This window comes from Prionailurus viverrinus, chromosome A1, assembly GCF_022837055.1.
Source record: "Prionailurus viverrinus isolate Anna chromosome A1, UM_Priviv_1.0, whole genome shotgun sequence".
Classification (NCBI taxonomy): domain Eukaryota; kingdom Metazoa; phylum Chordata; class Mammalia; order Carnivora; family Felidae; genus Prionailurus; species Prionailurus viverrinus.
In genome coordinates, this window is record NC_062561.1 from 27,883,795 (window position 1) to 27,911,686 (window position 27,892).

Here is a 27,892-nt window from a genome sequence, read left to right on the forward strand (position 1 = left end):
CTCTATTTTCTCATAGTTCTGGAGTCTGGCAAGTCCAAGATCAAAGTTAGTCTGGGTTCCATTTCCAGCGAGGGCTTTCTTTCTGGCTTGCAGACGGCTGCTTTCTCATTGTGTCCTCACATAGCAGAGAGGAAAGAGGTCAGCTCCCTGGCGTTTCATAAAGACACTGGTCCTATAATGAGGGCCCCCTCCTCATGACCTCATCTAAACCCAGTTACCTCCCAAAGGCTCTATCTCCAAATACAATCACATTGAAGTTTAAGGCTTCAACAGTAGAATTTTGAGGGTGGACATAATTTAGTCGACAGCAGCTGGTTTTAGAAGTTTTTCAGGTCAAGGATTATAGATTCCTTTCCAGATCAGAAATAATATTTAATAGCTATTAATGAGACAACTTAATATATATATTTGCTCGATCCCAGTGGCATCATAATGGGTTACTATATGACCTTTAGCTTTTTAACGCCATTAAGCCTTGGTTTTCCCATCTGAAAGTTGGGAGGAGAGTTATGTTGCTGTCACACTTATGTATATACAGCACTTATGTATATATGGTGTGCATTTCTATATGGTGTTGTTTATGTGAACGGTGAGGTGTGCACGTATGTGTGTGGCTGGGGCCAAGCGATCTTTTTTTTTTTTTTTTGGCACTTTCAAATGTACAGCACTTTTAAAAATAAAGTAGATGTATATTATCTCATGAGATCATCGCAGGTGAGCTGTTACTTTTATTCTCATTTTTCCATGTGTAGAAAGTGAGGCCAAGAGGTCCAGTTTCTTTTCCAAGGTCATGCAGTGTGTATGAACCAAGGTAAGGTGTCAACAATAGACCTCCGATGCCTGGGTCAGTGCTACCCCTCTGCCTCACGGCTTCCTGGTGCTGATGCACGTTCTGACTGCCACTTGCTTTGAAAAAGATGTTCGCTCTCTCCTGTATGCTCAGCGGACATTTCCTTTTGGTTCCCTGCCATCCATGACTGTGTCACAGTGGTGAGTGTTTCAGTGGATTTTTGAAGCATTGATTTCCAGCCAGCCCCCATCCCAAACACCTGACCACACACCCACTTCTGTTTGCTTCACTTCAGTTCACTGCGAGCTGCTACGGGAGCTCCTCGTTTGTTCTCGCCCAGTTTACATGCAGCTTTCAGAGTTTTATGGTGGCCATGAGGCCCCAGTGTGAGGACAACAGCTTCAGAAAGGTGAGCAGGTCGTGCTGTTTCATTTATATAATTTCATATAAATCTAGGCATTGGATCATAGCATCATGCCTTTTTTTAAGCGAAATATTTTTCTTTATCTGCCCTTTCCTACTCTTTCCCAACCCATATCAGCCTCTACACCCAGCTAGTCCGTGTTTATAATCTAGCTTGTGCTCAAATAATTCTCCGTGCTCATCTTATGAAGTCACATGTAAACGTGCATATATGTGTGTTTATATATACACGCATATGTTTATAGACATGTGTTTACATATGTGTTTGTTTATATATGTTTGTATTTATATAACATATATATGTATATATATGTTACAGAACAGGTCATCGTTTTGTAAATAACCCCAAAATGGGTTCTTTATTATGATTGTGTTATGTGTACTTTACTTCATCTCGCTCTTTTCACCCAACAAGAAAGCATGAAAATTGCTCCAGGTCAACTGTCAGAGTTCTAATCTGTTCTTTTATTCTTTATTTTAAAGATGGATTCTTTATTGTAAAGAATAAAAGATGGAGAAAATAACATGATGGATCCCCACTGCCCATCACCTGGCTTCAACAATTATTGGTGCTTTATTTTATTTCATATATTCCACCTAACTTTAAAATATTTTCATTTTTTGCTGGAATATTTTTAAGCAAACCTAGGCTTTATGTTATTTTTATCAGATAAATACTTTAATATGAATCACTAATGGAGGTGTTTAAAAAAGCATAACCATAATAACCATTATCACTTAAAGCCAAATTTATAATAGTTCTTTATGGTTAAATCCCCCTGATTTCCTCAAAAATGTCTTTTTTTTATGGTCAGGTTGTTTGAGGATTCAGAGCCAGACATTGTGTTTTCATGATATGGCTTATAAATCTCTTTTAAATTTACAACTTTCCCTTCCTCTCTCCCTTTAATGCCTTTATTATTGAGGAAACCAGGTTAATTCCCTTGTAGAATTTCCCATCTTCTAGATTTGGCTTCCTGTATCCTTATAATGTGATTTAACACCTTTTTCTACCCTGTGTTTCCTTTAGGTGCTTGAATATAAAGCATTGACTAGATTCACGTTTCATTTTTTTGGCAAGAACACTGAATAGCAGGTGTTGCGTACTGCCTGCTGCATCACATTAGGAAAAACAGAAAGTGGGTGGGCCTAGTTTAAGTGAGGCTGAAGTTGATCAGCTGTTTCAGGTGTGGTCAGCTTTATTTCTCCCATACAAACTTCCCGAGAACCCAATTTTGTGAGGACTAAAGGAAAATGACACTTCTTCAGGTGGATAGACATTTTCTCCTCTGCTTCCTGGAGCTGATTTTTAACCAGTTGCGAGGCTGATACCCTTCCCTCCTTGCCTCTCGTGGTTGGAGAAGAGGCCGATCATCAGACAGTGGGCAATGGAGGAAACAAAATTTATTGAGAGCTCTCGGCTCTGTGACTAGCAATAACCATTCCTGGCTGGTTACAAAGTTCCCCAGATACGCTGTGCTATATAACCCTGATTTTCTAGTTCATTGTAAATTCACAACACTACCCTAACTCTGCCAACTGGCCCTCTTTTCAGTATCTACATAAAAAAGAAAGCTCCTGGTAACACTCTTAATGCTTTTGATAATACTTATTGACTTTACAGAAAAACTTTTATTATAGCATAATATACATTACAGAAAAGTACATATAAGTGTACAGCTTGATGAATTTCTACACACCGAACACACTCATATAACCAGCATTTGGATCAATAAATAGTACATCATAAGCACCCCAGAAGCCTCTTTATGCTCCTTGGAGTATCTCCCCTTTTACCTGCAAGGATAACTATTATCCTGCTCCCTAAAAGCATAGATTAATTTTGCCTGGCTTTGCACTTACATAAATGGAATTGTAGAGTGTATATACTTTTGCAACTGGCTTATTTCTGTCAACATTTGTGGCATTCAGCTGTTTGAATATATGCAATTGTAGATTGTTCATTCTCATTGTCATATGGGATTCTGTTGTGTGTTTCTACCTACCAGAGAGATTTTTGGTCATGGTGTATGCGGTATGTTCTTTATTAGATAACGCCAAGTAGTTGTCCAAAGCAGTTGTACCAAATCACACACCCACCGGCAGATGGGCCACATTTGATATTTTCTATCTTTTTTCATTTATAAGGACATAATTTTCAGTTGGAAGAAGGTTCCCAGAGTAGAAAAGACTTTCTAATACCAGCCTCCAGGTTCTGTTTGAGTGTAGCGATACAAATGGGGCAGGTTAGACTGGGCCTCTAACAACATCCTCCTTTATATCACTGATGATAGAGGATGAATGGGTCAGATGGATACACATAGCCTTGCTTATCAGCAAGGAGAAGAAGCTTATGGGCTTAGTGATTTAAGAGCAGCCAACTTTTGGGGCGCCTGGGTGGCGCAGTCAGTTAAACATCCGACTTCAGCCAGGTCACGATCTCGCGGTCCATGAGTTCGAGCCCCGTGTCAGGCTCTGGGCTGATGGCTCAGAGCCTGGAGCCTGTTTCCGATTCTGTGTCTCCCTCTCTCTCTGCCCCTCCCCCGTTCACGCTCTGTCTCTCTCTGTCCCAAAAATAAATAAACGTTGAAAAAAAAATTAAAAAAAAAAAATAAGAGCAGCCAACTTTATTATCATATAAGTTTTATGACAAAAATAAAGACAGTAAAAAAAAATTCTATGGAACCATAACACAGTAATATTTTTTGAGTTCCCTCATCCACAAACATATATGAATTTTATATGGTTACAGTCATAATCTAGATATAATTTTATATTATGCTTTTTTGAAAAGATACTGTATTTGAATCACATTCTCCTGTTGTTTCAATGTTTATTCATTATATGTTTAGACCATTTCTGAAGTTTTGCTATTCTCTACAGGTCTGAAGAACATACCTTTATGAGCTTACCTCTTCTTTTTTTTTAATCAATTATTTTTTTAACTTCATTTATTTTGAGAGAGAGAGAGAGAGAGAGAGACAGAGAATATCTTAAGCAGGCTCTGTGCTGTCAGTGTGGAACCTGATACAGGGCTAGAACTCAGAAACTATGAGATCATGACCTGAGCCAAAATCAAGAGTTGGATGCTTAACCTGCTAAGCCACTCAGGCACCCATAGGCTAAGTTCTTAAGAGTAGGATTACTAAGTAGAAAATTGTGTTTTTTTTGACTCTTGATTTATCATGCATTTTTCTTTACAAGGCTTTCCACCGTCTATACCATTGGAATCCAGCCTTCTTGGAAACCACAAAAGCTGTTTTATTTATAAGCAACAAAAACTTTGTTAGGTTCATAAATAAATAAAATATATAGCATATTGTAAAAAGGAAATTACTTGTATTTTGAAGATTTAAAACTCTTTTTCTTGGCATTATTTATGCCAAATGAATAAGCAACCCAACTTTCTACTATTAGGCCAATAGATAAACAAATGTGGTACATCCATATAATGGAATACTATTTAACAATTAAAAGGAAGGAATCACCGATACGTGTGGCAGGATGGATGAATCACAAATAATTATGCTGAGTGAGAGAAGCCATACAAAAAAAGAGTACATACTTCATGAGTCTGTTATATAGAACTCTATAAAATGCAAACTAATGATAGTGACAAAAAGCGGATCAGTGGTTGCCTGGGGACATGAGGTGGGGGTGGAGAAGGGCAAGAAGAAAAGGTTACAGAGGAGCACATGGGAACTTTTGAGGGTGATGGGTATGTATATTATCTTGATTGTGGTTATAGTTTCATGGGAATATACATATGTCAAAACTTATTAAATTTGTACACTGTAAATATGTGTGGTTTATCGCATATCAGTTATACCTCAGTTAAACTGTTTCTTGCCTAAATTTCTTGCCCAACATTTCCAGCTGTTTGAAGCTCAAAAACTTGATTTATCCACATTGCCATGAGGAGCATCAGTTGCAGTTAATTCATTATTATTATGCAGTAGTGTGGGTTTAAGGGACACAAACCCATTACACTACATGATGATGATAATTGCGATTCATGCACCTGATTTTGGGTCCCCCCCCAAAAGATATGTTCAGTCCTAACCCCCAGTACTTATGAATGTGATGTTATTTGGAAACAGGAACTTTGCTGATGTGGCTGAGTTTAGATGAGGTCCTACTGGACGAGGGTGAGCCCTAAATCTAATGATTGGTATTTTTATCAGAGGAGAGGTTACACAAACAGATACACAGAGAGAATGCGATGTGTAGATGGAAACGGGCAGAGATTAGAGTGCTATAGCTCTGAGCCAAGCCCCCCTTGTTTCTGTCTGCTCTGTCCCGAAGGCAATTATGCTGCTGTCGTGTCTTTATATTAACATATGCACTCAGTGGACATCAGAGTATTGTCCATGGGTGCTTGGTTAATCCCGAGTCTCTTCCGTGGGGTCTGGGAGGTCACACCGACCTTCAGTTTTGCTTCTTTCGCTGTGCTGACATTCGCAGTGATAGTACAAAAGCACGGGTAGGTGAAACTGCTGACGTCTTAGCACGGATCAAGGGCGTGCTGCACCAGGAGACGCTGTGTTCTTCATCCACTTGCGCTGGCAGAAAACAACAAAAAAAGAGTTTCATTTAAGAATGACCTTGGTGAAGCAGCCAAATTATTTATTTTGTTAAATCTTAATTCTTCACTGCATGTCTTTTCCCTGCATTGTGTGTGATGACATGGGAGTACAAAAAAGTCCTCCTGTTACATACAAAAGTACAAAAAACAAACAAACCAACAACAAAACCAAAAAGCACTTTGCGTAGTTGAGTTGTGAGCTGAACCAGCAGCTTTTCCCAAGAACACCATTTTTATTTGATAGACGCTGGTTATTCAGAATGTCCAGACTTGGATTTTTGGCAGAAATGCCCTTCCATGCTCAGAGATTCTTCCATCAGAGACAACAGTCTTAGAGATAATGCTTTCTTTACTGAGAATGACATTTCCTGTAAAAGCCTAAGCACAGGTAAGGCCCAGGGAATGCTAGGGATTTGCTTAAGGACACGTAGCAAAAAGTAGCAGCGGGCTTAGAAACCAGCCTCCCTGACTTCCAGCCCACTTCCCTCCCCATTCCACTAAACGAGACAGGTGGCTTTCCATATTTCATGCACCCTCACCTTGAGACAGAGTTAATGCTGCAAAAGAAAGAAATGCCAGGTGGAAAAACTGACAAGTCAGATATTACACAGCCACTTAATTTTTATTTTGTAATCTTCACAATCGGAGCAACCAAGTAGAATACATAAAGAAGACACTAAAACGTGGCATAATAAAATTCATTTGACCAGGAATATGGGCTTCCATGTTTTTGTCTCCAGCTCATTTTTTTTTCTCATTTTTAATGTCCGCTGTGTTTTGGGTCCAGTGCTCACTTTGGCAAAGGCTACATTTAGCTGCAAACTGAGACATGGTGTGTAGCTGCTATGATTAAGGAATTCAGAATCTTTATCCAATATTAGGCCTTGAGGGTAGAGAGAAATGCTGAGGAAAAAAAAGATTTCAACCTTGCCATGAACAGATGAATGCCTGAAATAAATATTAACTGTTATTTCTGCAAACTTTCCCACTGTTTTATATACTTCATTTCCCCCCATTTGTGAGTCTACAACGTATTCTGGCAACATTATGGGTTTCTACTCATGATGAGTCTTCTCAGCATGGGCTGGGTCAGTGTTTGTAGCTCAGCTGGCCGGTGCCAGAGTGGAGAGCTTGTCTGATTTGATTCCACCCCAGGCACTGAAGGATTTTCAAGATTTTCCTCTTAATATTTGGCTTTACTTGATAATCCTAGGGCATGCTGGGAAGTCTCAGCAAGAGGAAAAAATTAGTAACCACAGGGAGGCCTGTTTGGAGGGTTGTGGGTAAGTATGAAAGCCTATGAGTGTGACTACTAATGACTCTTGAATGTTCTGCTTTTCACAAGATTTTCCTTCAACAAAAAGCATGTAGGCTTGTGAGGACAGAGGGCTTTTAGAAAACTCAGCCATCCCCAGAACGACAAATGTATGATTGAGTCATTTCCCAAGAGAGAAGCCACTAGTCGGTAAGGTATGTGGAGCCATATGGTTTAGCATGCAATTTAGAATTTCAAAAGCAGGAGTTGGCAAAAGGTTGCACGAGATGTTAGCCTCACGTTTTTATCATTATTTTTCTTTCTTTTTTGTTGAGTGCTGACATTGCCCTTGGCATATGCAGGATAGAAGGCATACTATCTGCCTCTGATCAACATTGGAGAAAGTGCCCAGTTCAGAAACAGGCTTTGCAGCTGAGAACGTGATCCCAAAGGCTTAAAGGTTGTGTGTGTATGTGTGTGGGTGTGGGTGTGTGTGTTTGTGTGTGGTGGGTGGGGGTGCACAAACCAGTTTCTCATGTGTTTTCTTTAGTTTCTGTTTTTTCCTGTTTTTTTTTTTTTGTTTTTTTTTGTTTTTGTTTTTATACAGCCACTAAGAATTTCTGTCTTGGAAATGCTTGATAGGCTAGAATCTCCTTTTGTCTGGATGCTCCAGATGTCAGGTGGCCCTATGGAGGAAGTGTGGTAGGGCTGACGGTTTTGCACTGTGCAGTGGAGGAGGGAATATTACTGACTGGATGACAAGGCTCTGAGGGAGTCTGTATTTAGAACTAGATTTTTCTGATCAGACAGCAATTGTGCGAGGCATCTGACAGTGGCTGATCTTGACACGGAGGGGATCCAATCAGAGGTGGTCTGTGCACAGCATGTCCCCTAGAAATACAAGCAGCCTTTCCCCATGACCTTGTACACACAGAGATAACATAGCAAGCCAGCCAGGATGACTCGGTGGCGCTCTATCTGCTGAAAATAACTTCACCTTAATTTAATCGAGTTCGGTTCACTTTATAAGGTTCCTACTAAAACACATGCACGAGGCTTGGACGTAATTAATTCTTGTGACTTAGATATAATTAGCCTCATTTTAAGTTGTAGGAAACTGAGGATTAGAGAGGATAAGTGTCTTATCCAAGTTCATACAACTGGTTCTCACCACATATCTTCATTTTGATAAGACGCACGGCTTTCCTTTCTGTGACAAAAATTCAGTCTCATGCCCTGATTAGTGAGTCTATGACTTCTTTTTTTTAAAGACTTAATTTTTTCAGAGCACTTCTAAGTGCACAGCAAAATTGAGAAGAAAGTATAGAGATTTCCCATATATACCCTCCCTCCTATGCATGGTCTCCCCCATTGTCAACACCCCCATCCAGAGTGGCACATTTGTTACCATCAGTGAAAGTATACGGACACATCATAATCACTTCAAGTCCATAGTTCACATTGGAGTTCACTCTTGGTGTTGTGCATTCTGTGGGTTTGGACAAGTATATAATGATAAGTATCCATCATTATAGTATCATATAGAGTATATTTCATATAGAGTATTGCCCTAAAAATCCTCTGTGCTCTGCCCATTCATCTCTGTCTACTCCTACCTCTGGCAACCACTGATCATTTTACTGTCTCCATAGTAAGACTTTCCCAGAATGTCATATAGTTGAAATCACACAGTATGTAGCCTTTTCAGATTGGCTACATTTGATTAGTAATCTGTATTTAAGACCCCTCCACATCTTTTTTATGTCAATGAACAAATACGTCTATAATTAAATATTAATACAATAATTTCATAGAGTCTTACATTGCATGAATGTTTCAAGGGTGAGTATCCCCAAATGGAGAGTCTGTTAGAAGCTGTATTGCTTTTTCTTTTTTTAAAGTTTGTGTTTAAATTCCAGTTAGTTAATATACAGTGTAATATTAGTTTCATGTGTGGAATGTAGTGATTCAACACTTCCATATAACACGTGGTGCATATCACAACAAGTTTACTTCTTTTTTTCTTTTTTAAAATAATTTATTTTTTTAATTTACATCTTTCATTGTATGTATGTGTGTATATGTATGTGTATACATACATACATACATACAACATACATACATACATATACATATACACACACACACACACACCACATCTTCCTTATCCATTCATCCATTGATGGACATTTGGGCTCTTTCCATACTTTAGCTATTGTTGATAGTGCTGCTATAAACATTGGGGTACATGTGCCCCAGGTACATGTACCCCAGGATACAGTATACCTGTATCCCTTAGATAAATACTTAGCAGTGCAATTTCTGGGTCTATAGGGTAGTTTTATTTTTAATTTTTTGAGGAACCTCCATACTGTTTTCCAGAGTGGCTTCACCAGTTTGCATTCCCACCCGCAGTGCCAAAGAGATCCTCTTTTTCTGCACCGTCGCCAACATCTGTCATTGCCTGAGAATGCTAGCCATTCTTACAGGTGTGAGGTGGTATCTCGTTATGGTTTTGATTTGTATTTCCCTGATGATGAGTGATGTTGAGCATTTTCTCATGTGTTGGTTGGCCATCTGGATGTCTTCTTTGGAGAAGTGTCTGTTCATGTCTTTTGCCCATTTCTTCCCTGGATTATTTGTTTTTTTGGTGTTGAGTTTGATAAGTTATTTATAGATTTTGGATACTAACCCTTTATCTCATACGTTGTTGGCAAATATCTTCTCCCATTCCATCAGTTGCCTTTTAGTTTTGCTGATTGTTTCCTTCACTGTGCAGAGCTTTATTTTTTTGATGAGGTCCCAGTAGTTGATTTTTGCTTTTGTTTCCCTTGCCTCTGGAGACGTGTTGAGTACGAAGTTGCTGAGGGCAAGATCAAAGAGGTTTTTGCCTGCTTTCTCCTCGAGGATTTTGATGGATTCCTGTCTTACATTTAGGTCTTTCATCCATTTTGAATTTATTTTTGTGTATGGTGTAAGAAAGTGGCCCAGGTTCATTTTTCTGCATGTTGCTGTCCAGTTTTCCCAGCACCACTTGCTGAAGAGACTGTCTTTATTCCATTGGATATTCTTTCCTGCTTTGTCAAAGATGAGTTGGCCATACGTTTGTGGGTCCATTTCTGGGTTCTCTATTCTGTTCCATTGATCTGTTTGTTTTTGTGCTAGTACCATACTGTCTTGATGATTACAGCTTTATAATATAGCTTGAAGTCCGGGATTGTGATGGCTCCAACTTTGGTTTGCTTTTTCAAGATTACTTTAGCTATTCAGGGTCTTTTCTGGTTCCATACAAATTTTAGTATTGTTTGTCCTAGCTCTGTGAAGAATACTAGTGTTATTTTGATAGGGATTGCATTAAATATGTAGATTGCTTTGGGTAGTATTGACATTTTAACAATATTTGTTCTTCCTGTCCAGGAGCATGGAATATTTTTCCATTTTTTTTGTCTTCTTCAATTTCTTTCATAAGCTTTCTACGGTTTTCAGTGTATAGATTTTTCACCTCTTTGATTAGATTTATTCCTAGGTATTTTGTGACTTTTGCTGCAATTGTAAATGAGATTTATTCCTTGATTTATTTTTCTATTGCTTCATTATTGGTGTGTAGGAATACAACCAATTTCTGTGCATTGATTTTATATCCTGCAACTTTGCTGAATTCATGGATCAGTTCTAGCAGTTTTTTTGTGAAATCTTTTGGGTTTTCCATATTGAGTATCATGTCATCTGCGAAGAGTGCAAGTTTGACCTCCTTCTGGCTGATTTGGATACCTTTTATTTCTTTATGTTGTCTGATTTCTGAGGCTAAGGCTTCCAATACTGTGTTGAATAACAGTGGCGAGAGTGGGCATCCCTGTCTTGTTCCTGACCTTAGGGGGACAGCTCTCAGTTTTTCCCCATTGAGGATGGTATTAGCAGTGGGTCTTCCATGTTTGGCCTTTATGATCTCGAGGTATGATCCTTCTATCCCTACTTTCTTGAGGATTTGTATCAAGAAAGGATGCTGTATTTTGTCAAATGCTTTTTCTGCATCTATTGAGAGGATCATGTGGTTCTTGTCCTTTCTTTCATTGATGTGATGTATCACATTGATTGTTTTGCAGATATTTAACCTCCCTGCATCTCAGGTATAAATTCCACTTGGTCATGGCGAATAACTTTTTTAATGTATTGTTAGATCCGGTTGGCTAGTATCTTGTTGAGGAGTTTTGCATCTGTGTTCATCAGGAAAATTGGTCTATAGTTCTCTTTTTTAGTGGGGTCTTTGTCTGGTTTTGGAATCAAGATAATGCTTCATAGAAAGAGTTTGGAAGTTTTTCTTCCATTTCTATTTTTTGGAACAGCTTCAAGAGAATAGGCATTAACTCTTCTTTAAATGGTTGGTAAAATTCCTGTGGAAAGACATCTGTCCCTGAACTCTTGTTTTTTGAGAGATTTTTGATTACTAATTCGATTTCCTTATTGGTTATAGGTCTGTTCAAATTTTCTATTTCTTCCTGTTTTAGTTTTGGTAGTGTATATGTTTCTAGGAATTTGTCCATTTCTTCCAGATTGCCCATTTTATTGGTGTATAATTGCTTGTAATATTCTCTTGTTATTGTTGTATTTCTGCTGTGTTGGCTGTGATCTCTCCTCTTTAAATCTTACTTTTGTTTATTAGGGTCCTTTCCTTTTCTTTTTGATCAAACTGGCTAGGGGTTTATCAATTTTGTTCATTCTCTCAAAGAACCAGCTTCTGATTTCTTGATTTCTTCTACTGTTTTTTTTTTTTTTTTTGGTTTCGATACATTGATTTCTGCTTTAATCTTTATTATTTCCTGTCTTCTGCTGGTTTTGGGTTTGTTTGCTGTTCTTTTTCCAGCTCTTTAAGGTATAAGGTTAGGTTGTATATCTGAGACCTTTCTTCCTTCTTTAGGAAGGCCCAGATTGCTATATACTTCCCTCCTATGACCACCTTTACTGCGTCCCAGAGGTTTTGGGCTATGGTCTTACCATTTTCATTGGCTTCCATGTGATTTTTAATTTCATTTTTAACTTCTTGGTTAGACCACTCATTCTTTAGTAGGATGGTCTTTAGTCTTGCGGACGATTTCGAATTTCATAGCATTGTGGTCTGGAAATATTCATGGTATGATCTTGATCTTTTTGTACTCACTGAGGGCTGCTTTGTGTCCCAGTATGTGATCTATTCTGGAGAATGTTCTAAAGGCACTGGAGAAGAATGTGTATTTTGCTGCTTTAGTTGAAATGTTCTGAATATATCTGTTAAGTCCATCCTGTCCAGTGTGTCATTCAAAGCCACTGTTTCTGTTTAGGTGATCTGTTCATTGCTGTAAGTGGGGTGTCGAAGTCCCCTACTATGATGGTATTATTAATGAGAAGTCCCCTACTATGATGGTATTATTAATGAGTTTCTTTATGTTTGTGATTAATTAATTAATTTGGGACTGCCACATTTGGAGCATAAATGTTTACAATTGTTAGGTCTTCTTGGTGGATAGACCCCTTAATTATGATATAATGCCCTTCTTTATCTCTTGTTACAGTCTTTACTTGAAAGTCTAGATTGTCTGATACAAGTATGGCTACTCCAGCTTCCTTTTGGTGACCATTAGCGTGATAGATGGTTCTCTATCCCTTTACTTTCAATCTGAAGGTGTCTTTAGGTCTAAAGTGGGTCTCAACAGCATATAGATGGATCTTGTTTTCTTATCCATTCTGTTTCCATACGTTTTTTGATTGGATCATTTAGTTCATTGATGTTTAGGGAGAGTACTTAAAGATATGAATTTATTGCCATTATGTTTCCTGTCGAGTTGGGAGTTTCTGGTGGTATTCTCTGGTCCTTTCTAGTCTTTGTAGGTTTTGGTCTTTTGTGTGTGTGTGTGTGTGTTTTCTCCCCTCAGAGAGTCCCCCTTAAAATTTTTTGCAGGGCTAGTGGTTTAGTGGTCACGAACTCCTTTAATTTTTGTTTGGGAAACTTTAAATCTCTCCTTCTATTTTGAATGACAGCCTTGCTGGGTAAAGAATTCTTGGCTGCATATTTTTCTGATTCAGCACATTGAATATATCCTGCCACTCCTTTCTGGCCTGCCAGGCTTCTGTGGATAGGCCTGCTCTGAACCTGATCTGTCTTCCCTTGTAGGTTAAGGACTGTTTTTCCCTTGCTGCTTTCATGATTCTTTCCTTGACTGAGTATTTTGTGAATTTGCCAATGATATGCCTTGTTGATGTTGGCTTTTATTGAATCTAATGGGAGTCCCCTGTGCTTCCTGGATTTTGATGTCCGTGTCTTTCCCCAGGTTAGGAAAGTTTTCCTCTATGATTTTTCCTCATAACCCTTTTACCCCTTTTTCTCTCTCTTCATATTTTGCGGCCCTTTTGATTCTGATGTTGTTCCTTTTTAACGTCACTGATTTCTCTAATTCTTAAACCATGCTGTTTTGCCTTAGTCTCCCTCTTTTTTTCTGCTTTATTGTTCTCCATGAATTTGTCCTCTCTATCACTAATTCGCTGTTCTGCCCTATCCGTCCTTGCCACTGCAGCATCCATGGAGATTGCAGCTCAGTTATAGCATGTTTTATTTCATCTTTATTAGCTTTTACTTCTTTTATCTCCACAGAAAGGGATTCTAATCTGTTATCAACCCCAGCTAGTATTCTTATTATTGTGATTCCAAATTCTGGTTCAGACATCTTGCTTGTATTTGTCTTAAGTCCCTGGCTGTCATTTCTTCCTGTTCTTTCTTTTGGGGTCAATTCCTTCATTTCATATTTTTGAAGGAAGAAAAGGGATTAATAAGGTAAAACAAATTAAAATTAAAAAATTAAAAACAATAAAAAAATCAAATAAATGATGCTAGATCCTAGGTGCATTTTAGTTTGGTGGTTGAAAGGAGCTTGATAGATTGGAGAAAAAAAGGGAAAGATATGAGAAGAAAAAAAAAAGAAAAAATGAGAAAAAGAAACAAAAGAGAAAAAGGAAAATGTTTGAAAATTTGAAAAAATGTATACAATAAAATAGAATAAAATGAAATGATGAAAGTTAAATAGAAGTAAAAAATTTACAAAGATGTGAAGATATAGTAGAAAATTATTAAAAATCTTTTTAATAAAAATGGGAAATAAAAATAATTTGTTTCTCTTTCTATATTTAAGAATAAGAAAATAAAATTGAATAGATGGACTAGCGAACAGACTGAAATACGATTGAAATTACATCAATTTTCCCCAGACGTCTGTGAGGCATTTTATAGTCTGTAAACTAAGCAGGCAGAGAGACATGTGGTGTTCCTGTACAGCGAGGTTGCCCCAGATGGGCGGGGCTTAGTGTAACAGCTCCCTTCTACACTAGGTGGCCCTGCTTAGTTTACTGAGGTGGATTGTTGTGGTGCGTGTAGGTGTGAATGTGCATGCATGGGAGGGATGAAAATGGTGTCACCCAACTACCCAGTCTCTAGTTTGGGAACTCTGTTCTCCCCAACCAGCAATCGCACACCCCTCCTTTGTCTCTGGCTTCCATTCACCCCCTGCTTTTACATTGTCTGTGACCAAGCCATCAGGTTGCAAGATGGCACCTCCCTCCTGAATTTTATCTCAGATGTGGCTGGGATTTTTTTCCTAGTCCCTCACTTCTGAGGGACTGAGACTTTGACCCACTCAGACCCTCTGGGGAGAGTCTCACTGAGCAATGGTCAGGTGCCGGCCGAACCCAGGACCATTCATAGGACTGTGCTACTGATGATGCTCAGAGACTGTGGCTGGGTGCCAGCCTGCCCCAGAAAAATTTCCGCTCTCGTGTAGCAGCATCGTTTCAGGGATTATGGTAAATCACAACATACATCTGACACCAGGCTTCCTGCTTAATGTCCTTTTTCCAGTACCAGCGAATGTGGTTGTTCTCCAGGGTCTGCTGTGACCTTTGCCTGTGGGGTGGCTGCACAGCCTCTACCAAATATCCTTCCAGCAAGGGAACTGCCTCTCCCCCTGTAGCCTGAGGACCCCTTGGTCCTTGCTCTCTGCTCATACGGATTTGCCCTTCCCACCAGAGCTCTGCCCAGTATCAAGCTGCAGAGTTTCAGACTCTGTGATCCCCCTGTTTATAGAGTCTTTTTTTAAAAAATTTTTTCGATGTTTATTTTTGAGAGAGAGTGACAGAGTGTGAGTAGGGAAGGAACAGAGACAGAGGCAGATACAGAATTCAAAGCAGGCTCCAGGCTCTGAGCTGTCAGCACAGATCCCCACGCAGGGCTCGAACCCACGAACCGTGAGATCATGACCTGGGCTGAAGTTGGATGCCCAACCGACTGAGCCACCCAGGTGCCCCTGTTTATAGAGTCTTAATGGAATTTAAACCCTCTGCTTTCTCCTTTCTCCCTTTTAGGTTCAGTCCCTTGTATACTCTTTCTTTTCTCTCCAGCTTTCAGGCAGGGGGGAAGCTTTCCTGTACTCTCTCCCCATCTCCATCCTCTCTCCGCAAGCAAAAACAGCTCCCTCTCTCTGCTGTTTCTCTTTCCCCCCGTTCACTTCTCCACACTGAGTACCTGCTGAGTTCTCTGGTTCAGGTTGTGCTGATTGTTGTGTTAATCCTCAAATCAGTTATCTAGGTGTGCAGGATGGTTTAGTGTTGATCCGGCTGTTTGATCTGGCTGTATTTCATGGATGAGAGACGCAAAAAAAACCCTTCCATGCTGTTCCACCACCTTGGCTCCCACTCAACAAGTACACTTCTTAGTCCTCATCACCTATTTAACCCATCCCCTCACCCACTTCCCTTCTGGTAACCACCAGTTTGTTCTCTATAGTTAAGAGTCTGTTTCTTCTTGGTTTGCCTCTCTCTCTCTTTTATTTTACCCTTTGCTCATTTGTTTTGTTTTTTAAATCCACATATAAGTAAAATCATATGTATTTGTCTTTCTCTGACTGATTTGTTTCCCTCTGCATTATACTCTCTAGCTCCATCCATGTCATTGCAAATGGCAAGATTTCATTCTCTTTTATGGATTAGTAGTATTCCACTGTATACATATATCACATCTTCTTATCCATTCATCAATTGATGGACTCTTGGGCTGTTTCCATAATATGGCTATTATAGGTAATGCTGCTACAAACATTGAGGTGCAGCATGGAGGTTTCTCAAAAGGTTAAAAATAGAACTACCCCATGATCCATCCATTGTACTACTAGGTGTTTACCCGAAGAATGCAGAAATCCTCCATGTCTTTTAATGGCTTGATAACTCGTTTCTTTCCAGCACTGAATAGTATTCCATTGCCTGGATGAACCACAGTTTACTTATCCATTCACCTACTGAAGAATATCTTGGTTGATTCCAAGTTTGGGCAACTATGAATAAAGCTGCTATAAATATCTGTGTGCAGGTTTTTGTATGGGCGTAAGTTTTCAACTTCTTTGGGGAAATACCAAGGAATGCAATTGCTGTGTTTTATGGTAAGAGTATGTTTAGTTTAGCAAGAAACTGCAAACTGTCTTCTAAGGTGGCTGTACCATTTTGTATTCCTATATACACATATGTGTGTGTGTGTATATATATGTATATACATATATGTAGGTATGTATATGTGTGTGTACACACACATACATGTAATATGTATATATATTCATATAATATATATGACATAATATGCATTTATAGACATTTATATGTGTTATACAGAATATATATATATATGTATACACACACACACACACACACACACATAAAGGTATGTATATCTTTTTTTGGTAGAAATTGGCTCATGTGATTGTCAGAGGCTGGCAAATCCAAAACTTGTAGGGCAGGCCAGCAGGCTGGAATCTCAGAAGCTAATATTGTACTCTTGGGTATGAAGTCTTGGCAGTCTTGGCATGCTGGAAACTTAGGCAGGATACACATGTTACAGTGTTGAGGCACACTTCTTCTCTGGAAAACCGCAGTTTCTGCTCTGACGGCCTTCAACTGATTGAGTTGAAGCCCGACGCGGGGCTCGAACTCACAGACCGCGAGATCATGACCTAAGCTGAAGTCGGCCACTTAACTGACTGAGCCACCCAGGCGCCCCTGGTCTACATTTTTAAAAGAAATTCCAGTCAATTTCTTTTACCCATATTATTGAGGGTAATCTCCTTTACTCAAAGTCAGCAGATTATAGATGTTAATTGTGTATACAAAATAACTTCACAGCAATATCTCAACCACTGTTTGACCAGTCAACTGGCCACCAGACCCTAGCCACGTTGACACATAAAACTTAACCATCACGCCTGTGTGTGTGTGTGTGTGTGTGTGTGTGTGTGTGTGTGTTTAATTGTAACAGAGACAACTGTTAACTTGGTGGACCACATGTGCAAGATTTCTCTAGAAGTCTCTTGGGGTCTCAGCCTAAAACCAGTTCGACACTCCTTCTAGCAAATTTGTAAGGACCTAATCCTTTTTCTGCTTAAAAGAATTAGAATGGTTTCTGTTATTTGCAACAGAACCTCACTGCTATTCTAGCAAAGTCTTGATGAGAGTATGAGAAAGAAACTCTATAGGCTAAGTATATTCATGAGGATAGATGCAAAAGTAGCATCTAAAATGTTAGCACTTGAGGGACACCTGGGTGGCTCAGTCAGTAAAGCATCTGACTTTAGCTCAGGTCATGATCTCACAGTCCTTGAGTTTGAGCCCCACTTTGGGCTTTGTACTGACAGCTCAGAGCCTGGAGCCTACTTCGGATTCTGTGTCTCCCTCTCTGTCTCTTCCCCGCTTATGCTCTCTTGTTCTCTCTCAAAAATAAATAAACATTAAGAAAAAAAATTAAAATGTTAGCAATTGAATTCAGGAATCCATCAAAAAGCTAATGTATGATCAAGCTGGGTTTACATCAGAAAAGCAAAGTTCAGCATTAGAGAAATAGTGACTTTATTTTACTAAATTAACAGATGTAGTATTAAAGATATAAAATCATTTGATAAAATGCTATTAAGGGAACTAGAGATAGACATGAATTTCTTTAACCTGATAAAGTATATCTGAAATACCAAACAGCAGACATGAAACAACAGTAAATTCAATGCTAAGCACAAAACCTTTCCTTTAAAAAGAGTAGCAGGACAAGGATACCCACTATGACCGTGTAGGTGCAATGTTGTAGTAAACATTTCAGAAACAGTACTCATAAGGAAGAAGAAATAACTATTGTAAAGATTGTGAAGGCAGGAACAAAATTTTGTTATTTGTGGTTGAAATTATCATAGAAAACTCCATAAAATATAGAGACAAATATCAGAATTAGTAAGAGTTCAACAGGTTGCTGGATGAAGTTCAGTATATAAAAGTATTTCTTTAGTAGCACCAGCAATAGACCTTAACATTTAAAAAATACACTTAACCTAATGTGTAGGGGTAAGGAAAAAAAATAAAGACCATTGAGGAGAAATTTACAACAATTTTATTGAAAAAGCCTAAAGATCGTGATAAATGAAGCTGTATACCGTATTTTAGCATAAGAAGGTTCAATATTATAAAGGTATTAGTTCTCACCAAGTTGATCTACATTTTTTTTATTAAAAATAATTTTTTTAACATTTATTTTTGAGACAGAGAGAGACAGAGCATGAACAGGGGAGGGTCAGAGAGAGGGAGACACAGAATCTGAAACAGGCTCCAGGCTCTGAGCTGTCAGCACAGAGCCCGACGCGGGGCTCGAACTCACAGACCGCGAGATCATGACCTAAGCTGAAGTCGGCCACTTAACTGACTGAGCCACCCAGGCGCCCCTGGTCTACATTTTTAAAAGAAATTCCAGTCAAAATCCCAACAAGACTTTTTATGGAACTTTTGAAGTGTATTTTAAAATTTATACCAACAGAGGTAAAAACAGCCCAGATGCTCAGATGTTCCTGAAGAAGGAGGTGGTGGGTGGTGTGGGGGGTGAAGTGGGGTGAGGAAGGAGGCCAGACAACTTGCAAACATTAAAAACTGTGGTAATTATATCAGCGGATATTAGTATATATTGATAAATAGATATAGAATCAATGAAGCAGCAGCTCAGAAACAGACATATATATTGAAATCTGATACATGGCAGAAAGCACAGTGGATATGGAAAAATAGAAAATTGATTCCTACATCACAGGATATACAAAATCAATTCTAAATGTAATAAATATGTACATATGATAGACAAAACTTCCAAATATTTTCTAAGGAAATACAGAACAGGCTTATACCTTCAGCTGAAAAATATTTGTTGAACAAAACATAAAAGGAAGAAACCGATTTAGGAATTAGCTGCTTATTAAATATTTGGTAGAACTTGCATATAAAACTGTCTGTCCTTGGAGTTTTCTTTATGAAAAAAGTTCAGATGGACCCATGCCTTTATTGGTTATGGGTATATTCAAGTTTTTTATTTTTTTTTCTTGAGTAAGTTTTGACAACTGTCTCAGGGAATTTGTTGATTTTTTCCTATATTTTTGAATTTATTGACAAAAAAACTATAATCTTAAAGAAATCTTGTTAGTCTCTGCTGAATTTGTAATTATGACTTAATTTTATTCCTCATAATATACCTTTTCTATTTTTTCTTGATCAATCTTGCTAAAATTGGTCAAATTTACTACTCAGTTAAAAGAATTCTTTTGTTCAGTTAATCCTCTCTATTAATATCTTCATTTCCTATTTTATTCCTGTTTCATCTTATCTTTACTATTTAATTTTCCTTTTTTCTTTGTTTTCAGTATTTTTAAAAAATACTAAAATTTTTTTTTTAATTCCTTAGGTTGAACTCTTTATTTATATTCACACTTTTTCTCTAATAAAAGCATTCATGGCTGTGTTACTTCGATTTTTTTTTTTAAATTCCTTATGTTGGACTCTTTATTTATATTCACCCTTTCTTTTTCTCTAATAAAAGCATTTATGGCTGTGTTACTTCGATTACCTTTTTTTCATTTTGTTCTTGGTTTTGTTTGTTTATTGTACTTCAGGTATAGTTAACATACAGTCTTGTATCAATTTTAGGTGTTCAATGCAGTAATTCAATAATTCTATACATTACGCAGTGCTCATCACGATAAGTGTACTCTTAGTCCCCTTCACCTATTTCACCCATTCCCCCACCCACCTCTTCTCTGGCAACCACCAGTTCGTTCTCTATAGTTAGGATTCTGTCCTTTGGTTTGTCTCTTTTTTTCTTTGTTTGCTTGTTTTGTTTCTTAAAGTCCATATATGAGTGAAATCTTACAGCATTTGTCTTTCTCTGACTTATTTCGCTTAGCATTATATTCTCTAGCTCCATCCATCCATGTCATCGCAAATGGCAAGATTTCATTTTTTTTAGGGCTAAGTAATGTGTGTGTGTGCGTGTGTGTGTGTACCTATATATATATATATATATATATACATATATATATACACACATATACGTATATATATACATGTATATACATATGTATACATATATGTGTGTATATATATATATAGGTACACACACACGCGCACACAAATATATATTGTTTGTTACAATAAAAGTGGTTAAACCCAGGGTCATTTTTTATATTAGTCATGGTATTTCACTTATGATAAAATGAAAGTTTTTACAAAACCACAATTTGGAACAGAAATATATATATACATATACATACACACGTACACACACACACTCACACACCACATCTTCTTTATCCATTCATCTATCAGTGGACACTTGGGCTGCTTCCATAATTGGGCTATTGTAAATAATACTGATATAAACATAGGGGTGCATATATCTTTTCAAATTAGTATTTCTGTATTCTTTGGGCAAATACCCATTAGTGGAATTACTGGATCATAAAGTAATTCTATTTTTAATTTTTGGAGGAACCTCCATACTGTTTTCCACAGTGGCTGTACCAATTTGCATTCCCGCCAAAAGTGCATGAGAGTTCCTTTACAGCCACATCTTTGCCAACACTTGTTTCCTGTGTTGTTGGTTTTAGCCACTCCGACAGGTGTGAGGTGATGTCGCATTGTGGTTTTGATTTGCATTTCCCTGATGATGAATGATACTGAGAATCTTTTCATGTGTTTGTTAGCCATCTGTATGTCTTTGGAGAAATGTGTGTTCATATCTTCTGCCCATTTTAAATTTGTTTACTTGTTTTTTTGTGTGCTGAATTGTATAAGCTTTTTATATATTTTTGATACTAAGCCTTTACTGAATATGTCGTTTGCAAGTATCTTCTCCCATTCAGTAGGTTGACTTTTTGTTTTGTTGATGGTTTCCTTAGCTCTGCAAAAGCTTTTTTTTAATTTTAATTTTTTTTACTTTTTTTTTTTTTATTTTGGTGTAGTCCCAGTTTATTTTTGTTTTTGTTTCCCTTGCCTTAAGAGACCTATCTAGAAAAATGTTGCTATGGCTGATGTCAGAGGAATTATTGCCTGTGTCTCTCTTCTAGGATTTTTAAGGTTTTAGTTCTCACATTTAGGTCCTTAATCCATTTTTTTTGTTCATTTTGTGTATGGTGTAAGCCAGGGTCCAGTTTCATCTTTTGCATGTATCTGTCCAGTTTTCCCAACAGCGTGTATTGAAGACACTGTCTTTTTCCCATTGCATATCCTCGCTTCCTTTGTTGGAGATTAATTGGCCATATAATTGTGGGTTTATTTCTGGGCTCTCTATTCTGTTCTCTTGTTCTATGTGTCTGTTTTTGTGCCAGCACCCTACTGTTTTGATTACTGCAGCTTTGTAGTATATCTTGAAATCTGGGGTTGCAACACTGATGGTGTTAGTCTTTTTCAAGATTCCTTGGCTATTCGAGGTCTTTTGTGGTTCCATACAAATTTTAGGATTATTTGTTTTAACTTCAATTACCTTTTTTTTTAAAAATTTTTTTTTCAACGTTTATTTTATTTTTGGGACAGAGAGAGACAGAGCATGAACGGGGGAGGGGCAGAGAGAGAGGGAGACACAGAATCGGAAACAGGCTCCAGGCTCCGAGCCATCAGCCCAGAGCCCGACGCGGGGCTCGAACTCACGGACCGCGAGATCGTGACCTGGCTGAAGTCGGACGCTTAACCGACTGCGCCACCCAGGCGCCCCTTCAATTACCTTTTTAAATGCATTCCTCAAATTTTGCGATGTAGTGTTTCTGTTATTTTTCCAAATGTTTTGTGTGATTTCTCCATTGAGCCATGAATTATTTAGTAGTGTATTTTTAACTTTCTAGGGGTTCCAGGGTGGCTTAGTTGGTTAAGCATCCAACTTTGCCTCAGGTCATGATTTTGCTGTTTGTGAGTTTGAGCCCCACATCGAGCTCTGTGCTGACAGCTCAAAACCTGGAGCCTGCTTTGCATTCTGTGTCTCCATTTCTCTCTGCCCCTTCTTCACTCATGCTCTGTCTCTGTCTCTGTCTCTGTCTCTGTCTCTGTCTCTGTGTCTCTCTTTCAAAAATGAATAAATATTAAAAACATTTTTCTAGGGGCGCCTGGGTGGCGCAGTCGGTTAAGCGTCCGACTTCAGCCAGGTCACGATCTCGCGGTCCGTGAGTTCGAGCCCCGCGTCGGGCTCTGGGCTGATGGCTCAGAGCCTGGAGCCTGTTTCTGATTCTGTGTCTCCCTCTCTCTCTGCCCTTTCCCCGTTCATGCTCTGTCTCTCTCTGTCCCAAAAATAAATAAACGTTGAAAAAAAAATTAAAAAAAAATTTTTTTCTAAAGTAGCATATTTTTAACTTTCTAAATATATGGGCCTGAAAAAATCCTCCTCCCACTGATTTGTAATTTAGTATTATTGAGATCAGAGAATGCAGATTACTATAGGATTCTCTGAAATTTATTGAGACTCCTTATGAGGGCCAGTTTTTATAGACAGTTCATGTATACTTGAATAGAATGTTTATTCTCTAATTATATTCTATGTAAATTAATGTTAATGTATGGAATATTAATTGTGTTCTTCAAATATTCTATTTTCTGATTCTTTGTTTACTTGGTCTTTAAATTACTGAGAGAAGTGTGTTAAAACCTTTCACTATGATGATGGTTGCTTTATCAATTTTTCCTTTTCATTCTATAGCTTTTTGTTGTATATATTTGAAGGTATTTTGTGGTTTATAGAGTTTTAGTATTTTTACATGTTTCTACATTTTTTTAAATATGTAGAAGCCCTCTCCACTAGTGCAATAATCTTTTCCTCTTAAAGATGATCTTTTGTCTGATATTATTGTAACTATACCAGAATTCTTTAGGTTGTGTTAACCAATATGTGCTTAATACATAATTTTTCTACATTTTTAATTTTTCTGTGGTTTGTGTTTAGATGTTCCTTTTGCAGATTTCATTTTAGATGTGACTATTTAAAAAATATATAGTTCAACATTCTTTGTCTTTTAGTTGGGCAATTGAGTCCATTTACATACATGTGGATCCATCTCTTCTAACTTCTTTTGTGAGTTTTGTTGGTCAGACTTCTTTTGTGCAGTAAGAAGTTTCAGCTTTCCCCCTTATGTAATTGGAAATTGTCAAGTGTTTATTGAGCGCAGTTTAATACACATACACAGACACACACCCCGTAGGAAGCAGGTTACTTTTACCTTCATTTTATACCCGAGCCAGATGAGTTAATTGTGTGGCTTTAGATTACAAAACTATTAGGAGATTAAATTTGAACCACGATCTGAAATTGGACCCCAAATCCACTATCCTTTCATGCTTCCATCTTGTCTCCAGGATAGAGAGGTTCTGTCATCTACAGTGGAGCTACAGATGGCAGAAAAGATCAAAGGATGATGAGGACTCTCAGGAGAAGCTGATAAGGTATGTTGAGCTCAGAACTTTTATTGTCCCTAATTTTTAAAAGGAGGTTGAATAGAATTTGGAAAGTGAATGACATTTTGCTTTGTTCTTGTTTCTTTGATGAGATTTACTCATCAGAAAGTGATGATGTTTGCTATAATAAAAGTGATATTTAAACCCAGTGTCATTTTTTTAAATTAGTCATGGTATTTCACTTACAAAATGAAAGTTTTATAAAATTGTAATTTATAACAGAAGCACATGGTGATTTTGTCCATTTTCTTGATAAGTGGAGAGAATGAAGATTATTGTTGAACAAGTCTGACAATGACAATAACCCCAAGTCCATTTCAATGATTCAAAAAGAGATCAAAAGGAATTTCTCTCTTTTAAATTATTGTTTTACTGTTGAATAATTTACTTGGAAAAAATTTCTTGAGAAGTTTCTTAGGGTCACTGAAGCTAGTTTTGATAATAAATTTAGGATTTGAGAGGAAGCAATGGCCTGGGAAAATAAAACTTTGATCAGTGATTGTCTAAAATCATAGAGATTGTATGATTAGGGTGTTAGGAAGAAATTGGAGCTATTTTGGGGGAATTAAAGAATCTATAAAATGCAAACAGCCTGATTTTCTTTATGGATTCTACGAAATTTCAAGGTAATTGTTTTTTCTATATTAGGTCATAGCACAGCTTTCTAGACCCAGTTCCAGGTCCCCTTGTCCAAATTTTAACACCCCCCCCCCCCCAGTTGTGTGGAGTTGTGATAAGAGCTCTAAGTAGCTTGAAAATACTGTGGGAATCACATTGAAGCTGGCTTCAGGATCCTAGTTTTGCAGGACTAGGTCACTAATAAGCTGCAAAATCCATTTTCAAATGAAATATACTTATTCTAAAAGAAAAGGCCTTTCAAATGAGCAAAATGCAATTCTAGGTCTTAAATTGGGGCATTAACAAAGGCTGAACTTCACTTTGATTTACTTAAAAAACAAATCACCAAAACAGGGTGCTGGCTGGTTTTACCCCTTTTCCTCTGTGGTAGGATCACTTCTACTTTGTTTTAGTATGGGACATGCGGGTGGTCTATGAGATGTACCGATAGTTAAAAGATAATTCTTTAGGCTTTTCACTGGTTTCCTCACTTCTGTTCTTGTTCTATACAATTTATGCACATATTGCTATTGAAATATTTTTTTACAGCCAGTTGAAATTTATGGATAAAGTACTACCTTTACAGCTTGGGTTAAAAGCCATTCCTTGTCTAATCCCAACCCGCCATTCTGATCTCACCTTCAATCCTTTATCACTACCTCTAGATGTGTGCACATGCCTGTGCGCACGCGCGCGCGCGCACACACACACACACACACACACACACACACACACACGGTTTTAACCACAACATGGTACTTGCCCTTTTCTTTGCATATGCTGTTCACACTGCCTGAAATACTCATGACCCTCCTGCCACTGTAATCCCAGATTAAATATCACTTCCTCTTTGAAGCTATACTGAACCTGCCTTTCATAGTCGCTCCCTACTCCGAGCTCCCAAAGCATACTATAAACTCATCATTTTATGGAATTCGCCAATCATAGTCTAGTACAAGACATTGCCCACAAACAATAGCTGCATAGGGATTGGCTTTGCTCTTCCAGTTTGGTACCATTGCTCTTGTAACTTCTTACCATGCTCCTCTTATATGCTCTGGGTTGAAAAAAGAATAGACTTGCTGGCAGTACCTCTTGGACTTAAGTAAATAACGGAAAATGTAGAAGAGGCTGGTACTAAGAAATGACAGCAAGGAAGCAGGGGGATTTCTGTCACCCCAGGGTGGTCTATCCAGACCGACTATGCTCAAGTGGCCATCCCTATCTGGAGGATGCATGCAAAATAGACATAAGCCAATCAAAGATTACCAGTAGAAGGAACACATTCTTCTTAAATCTAAGAAAAACTAGGATTAGATTAAGGATGTGGAAAAAATAATAACCCTCCCCAAGTGTTGAAATTTCTGTAAAACTCAACATTAGTCATATATTCTGTTTTAATATAATGATTAGAAATATAAATACATGTTTATGCTGAGGTATTAACAAACACTAGTTCAGCTTTTACTTATAATCTGGAAAAGTGTAATAAACTGTGTTAGAAAGATGGGCTTATTCAAAGCTATAGACTAGGTTGGTAATACTAGTTACGAGTTGCCATTTATTCAGTGCCTGTTAAATCTCAAGCCCCGTGAGGGAGGCATCAAGACTATATTTTACTTTGACATATTTTATTTGACTTAATCCACACAAGATACTTGTAGGCTAGGTACAATCATCCCAACTTTATAGAGTAGACAATCGATGTCCCAAGAGGTCGAATAATTTGCTCAATGTCACCCACTTTGTGAGTGGAGTCCGAATTTGAATTCCAGTCTTTCTGCCTCCAAAGCACATGCTCTTTCTGTCATACAAGGCTGCCTCACAAAGTAAGTTTCGAAGAAAGAAACATCTACGAAGAAAGACGGAGCTTCTCAAAAACTGTACCTGCAAACTCACATCTGTACTCAATAGCAAACAATTCCATTAGTTAAGAGAAATGTATTTCGGAAAGCAGTTTGACATATGAAAAATGTGCCTACCATACACAATGACTACAAAAATACTTGAAATAAATGATCAGATGTAGTTATCTCTTGAGGCTTTTCCATCACTGTCCAGCCCAACCTTGTGAGATCAGGCTGAGGACACCATGTAAAAGTTGTGACCCATGGCCCTGTTGGTCCATGGCCCTGGCCCCCACTCATTCTTCTCTCTGCTTCTCTAGACTTCCTGTTTTCTGACCCTGCGTCTGGTCACAGCATTCCATGCTGTCTTCCTCACTTTATTCTCTGTCTTACACAGGGTTCTATCTCTTCTGGGCACAGCCGCGGTAATTCCCTTGGCAAAGCTCTGGTTCTGGTTTGGTAGTGCAGACCCAGATGGATACTTTGTCAGATGCCCCTATGGTGGTGTTTATCCAGGAGTGGTTTGAAGATCACTTCTATACAGATTACATTGCAGGAGGCTTGGAGAATATCCGAGTTGACTGAATCAGGACCTCTTCGGAGTAGGTCCTACAATCTGCACTTTAATAGGCTTTCTCGTTGATTCTCTCTCTTTTTTTAATGCTTTATTTTGAGACAGAGGGCACACCACGTGGGGTAGGGGCAGAGAGAGAGAGAGAGAGAATATCCCAAGCAGGCTCCTCACTGTTGCACTGTTGGTGCAGAGCCTGATGCAGGGCTCGAACTTATGGCCATGCAATCATGACCTGAGCCGAAATCAATAGTCGGACGCTTAACCAACGGAGCCACCCAGGCGCCCCTCATTCATTCCTTTGTGACCAATATTTTACAAGTACTGCCCTCCATTTCATGTGATCCCTGGGCATCCCTACCCTTTCTGTCATCTTTTGCAGGGACTCCCACATGTGAGAGCTCACCGGTCTGACCTGAATATACTATTGTTTTGTTCCATTAGTGTGTTTAACTGAGGGTGATCTATATTGCTTGGGCCTTTTAGAAAATCACATACTGGGAGTGACTGTCTGCCCTTTGCAATCACAAATGTAATTTTCTCTCTACTTCACATATAACCTGACTTTCCCCAAAGCCTCATCTGTTTGTGGGTACAAATAAAGCCACTTAATGGTTATAACCCAAATTTCACTGACTCATGCCTGTACCTACATAATACAAAACTGCAGTTCCCTGCATAATTCTCCTCCGGTATTTCTGGGAGGTCTTGGAAGGTGCCTCGCAGGTGCTCTCAGTCCTGCTTCTCTGCACTGTGCTGCTGGTTGATGTGTGTTGCTTTTGGAGTCATTTAGACTGTGCCTCCCCATGGCTCCAAGGCTGGTGGCCTCCCTGAAGATGCTGATCTGCATGACCAGGACCAGGTGCGCGCGCTCGCTCGCTCTCTCTCTCTCTCTCTTTCTCTCTCTCTCTCTCTCTCTCTCCCTGTTCTCTTATAGCCACAAGCCCTCAGGTTGCTGAGAGCCGTGCTGTGTTCCCAGGCCTCCTGATGGGGATGAATCCATTCTGTG

General features: G+C 38.5%; 1 long non-coding RNA gene across 2 annotated transcripts in view; it reads left to right on the forward strand.

Moving 5' to 3' along the window:
- Positions 1-27,892, forward strand: part of LOC125168319 (uncharacterized) — a 94,977-nt gene that overhangs the window by 14,208 nt on the left and 52,877 nt on the right. For both annotated transcript variants that reach the window (XR_007153082.1, XR_007153085.1), the window contains exon 5: positions 23,749-23,835. This is a non-coding gene — a long non-coding RNA (uncharacterized LOC125168319). The remainder of the gene's footprint in view (positions 1-23,748; positions 23,836-27,892) is intronic.